Source organism: Rhinolophus sinicus, linkage group LG02, assembly GCF_036562045.2.
Source record: "Rhinolophus sinicus isolate RSC01 linkage group LG02, ASM3656204v1, whole genome shotgun sequence".
In the NCBI taxonomy this organism is placed as follows: Eukaryota; Metazoa; Chordata; class Mammalia; order Chiroptera; family Rhinolophidae; genus Rhinolophus; species Rhinolophus sinicus.
In genome coordinates this window covers 126,669,264-126,673,049 of record NC_133752.1, presented here as the reverse complement: position 1 = coordinate 126,673,049, position 3,786 = coordinate 126,669,264, and positions in this window count along the sequence as shown.

Sequence of the window (3,786 nt, the reverse complement as noted above, 5' to 3'; positions counted from 1 at the left end):
CCCTCTCTATGTCTCTATCTTTCTCATCATCTATATTTCTTTCTGCTATTGTGATGTTTGGTGGTGGGGTGAGGTTGAAGTGAGTAAGGCCAATTCTACCACCGCTTAGAAAATCCAAGGCTCTCTTCAGTTTATGAGAGCATATAGTAAATTGTGATTTCAGTTTCTGGTTTTGGCCATAATTCTGGCCAATGGGGGAAAAAAGAAATCCTCTCAATGTCCTATAATATCTGTCTCAGTAGACTGCATTCTGTTTGAGAGGAAAATGTTGACACCATTGGTGATGGTTAATATTATGTATCAACTTGACTGTGCTAAGAGTTGTCAAGAACGCTGGTAAAAGTTATTTTTGGGTATGTCTGTGATGGTGTTTCTGGGAGGAATTAGCATGTGAATTAGTAGACAGAGTACAGGTCACTCTTACCAATGCAAGTGGGCATCATCCAATCCATTAAGGGCCTGAATCGAATAAAAAGGCAGAGGAAGGATAAATTTGCTCTTGACTTGAGCTGGGATACCCTTCTTCTCCTGCCCTTTGATATAGACACTCCTGGTTCTAGGGAGGCATGGAGGCTTTCAGTCTTGGACTGAATTACGTTACTGGCTTTCTTGGTTCTCCAGTTTATAGATGGCAGAGCATATGACTTCTTGGCCTCCAGAGTCACATGAGCCAATTCCTATAATAAATCTCCTCTTATATCTATCTCTCTTTCTGTCTACCTATTGGTTCTGTTTACCTGGAGAACCCTGACGGAACTACCACGTTATCAGCTGTCACATTTTGCAAGGTCACTGGGAACCCAAGCAGTAACTATGCAGAGTAACCTGACTTCTTATCAGGGAGAACAGCCTAGACTTCAGGGAATTCCTGACTGTGGACTAAGCTATGTTTCCTTTTCTAATAACAAGCCACATCTAGACTTCCATATGAGAGTAGTTTACTTCTCTGAAATGAGGGATTTTGCAAGAATTGAAATGTGTTAATATACGTGATGCTCTTAGAGCAGTACTTGGCACATAGTAAGCACTTAAAAGTTAGCTGTTCACTGTAACTTTGCTTAGCCAGGATGCCATCCCAATCATCTTATTTCAATAAAAGCACTGTTAGAGATTGACTGCAAAAATGATGCAATTTTCGGTCCCTCTGTGTACGAGTATCCATGCCCTTTGAAATGAACTTCTCCCATCAAAAAATGGAGACTCTTTTTCCAATTCTTGAATCTTGGCTGGACTAATGACTTGCTTTGGTCAATAGGATGTGGTTGGGAATGACATTGCTTCTGTCTGAACCTAACTCTCAAAAGGCTTTGTGGACTTCTGCTCTGTCTTGAATTCCTTCCTTTGCTATGAGAACAAGCCCAAACCAGCCTGTTGGATGATAAGAGACTACGTGGAGGATTGCTGAGGCACTTCACTTGGAAGTCAGCTAACCCTAGAAGTTGAGCTGCTGGGCTGCTGTGCAAGTGATTATAGACGCAAGGAGAAGCCCAGCCAGCTGGACACATAAGAAACTGACCATCTGAGCCCAGCCTAAATTGTTTAGCTTTAGAATTAAGAACTAAATAAATGATTCTTGTTTTAATCCAAGATTTGGGGTGGTGCTCCTCCTCCAGCCAGTGTTCTATCTCATGCTATTCCAGACTCTACATTCCTGTCAGAGCCTACTGAATTTTTAACACCTATTTCAATTGGTAGTTCTTCAAAAAGATTTTTCTAATTTCTTTAGATAGTGTGTTATCTCACCTGTAATTGAACTCCCGTTTTGACAGTGGTGTCCCTTTTGTAGGTTTTCTTTCTTTTTTTTTTTTTTTTTTTGGGGGGGGGCTTGTCTTCTAGTAGAACCATTAGTGTGCTACTCATCTTGGTTTCCCTACAGCTAGTAAGTGGACACTCAGCAGGCATGAGACTGTGAGCCAGGCATGGTCAATCATGTAACTTTTCTCATAGTGATATGCCTCAGGAGGTGAGTACCAGTGCCAGACAGGGCCATTCAGAGAGAGAGGTAAGAGGAGGTAAGAAATTGGATCTGGCTCTCTTTGGTTATGGTTAATTCTTTTTTTTAATCAAGGTCTACTGAGTGTTGTTTTGATTATTTGCAACAACAACAACAAAAATCCTTCCAATTATCTTGTGAATTGAGGAAAGTTACTGTGAAAGATCATCTCAGTGCTTTATCACTTCTAGTTAGGTTGATACAATAATGTGTTGTCTTAATTGGAGCACTTCTGAGAGTTAAAGGGGGTGCTATTAAAAATTATTCAGAGAAAACAGGTGTTAACTGAAACAGTTCCTAGGTTTCTTAGAAAAAACAAGTGAGCCTTGATCTATAAAGCCGAGGCCCAGATGCTGGAAAGTTGTATTACAAAAAATCCATGTATAGACCTTCCTCGGGTCTCCTTTTGTGGCCGCTAGTCAGTCTCTCACTCTTACAGCCCTTTTAGATACAACAATGCAGTTAATAAACAAATGCCCACAGGAAGCAAGATTTATTGGACAGGTAGCAATTAAACTCCTTGAAGTTATGTTGTGTTCATGTAAGATATTTCTTGAAGTTCTGTTTGTAATTATTCTAACTTAAAAAATGAAAAAAGTACAGGTCTTTGTTTATGTGTGGGAATTTTCCTTTAGGATATTGTGTTTTCTATCCTTGTGGGGGTTAAAAAAAAAGAGCTGAATTAATACCATGTTTAAGTTAGATGTTGAATACATTTGGTGTATAAATGTCATGCCCAGATCAAACCTGTGTTACACGCCACACAATAGGACCCAATATGTGACTAAGGCTGGAGACATGTTTTAATTTCTATTTTTTATTTTCCTATATTAGCCAAAGATGTTGAGATCATGGGGATTAGTCTCCCAAACTCCTGTTCCTCATGTAAAGGCTTGGGGGATGAGAGGGGGAGGGAGGACTTAGGAAGAGTAGGTGGGTCTGTGTTCTGATAGACAGCAGCAATAGACAGGACCATTAATACAGGACTGAAGTACAAGGGGAAGTAATATTATGGTGCCCATCTTGCTTTACGGTTGCTAACTTGAAACCCAGTTTTACTCTTCACAATTTCTCCCATGGAATAAACAATCAAATATATGGGGATAAATCAGCAGTAAAGTCATGGTGTGTGTGTGTGTGTGCGTGTGTGTGTGTGTCTGTGTGTGTGTGTGTGTGTGTAGACAGGGTGCTAGTAGTTGTCATCTAAAATATCTACATCAATCTCCACATTCATCCTCAGAGCAAAAATCAGATCAGAAAAACCTAGGAAATAAGAGATAAGGATTACCACTTTTGTCTTTATATTATTTTCCTTTTAAAATTAAAATATTTAATAATTGAGGTTTTTGTTTTTTTCCTCCTTGAAAAGTGTCTAGTGATGAGTTCCCAATTCAGATGAACTTTGTGGGTGAGCTACAGAGACCTGAGATAGACCCGCAAATAATTCAGAAGTGATTCTGTGAAGTTGACAAGTGAAAGGTAATTCCTTTTAAGAAATATTAAGCATTCACTCCATACGTAATTACTAACTGCAGGGGAAATTAAGATGATAAAGACACAAGTGGGGATACTATAAGACAAGCTAAGGAAAGAGCTAAGGAGGAGTCCAATTATCATTATACAATGGAGTCTGATGATAGAATAGGTACTATCAGGCCTGGAAAATTTAGGAAAATCTTCTTGGAATAGGGACCATTTGAAATGGGACTTAAAAGTTGGAGAATTTTTTTCAGGCATAGATAGGAAAAGGAAAGAGTCATTTCAGAAATAATCAAAATCTCAGGGGAAGGAAA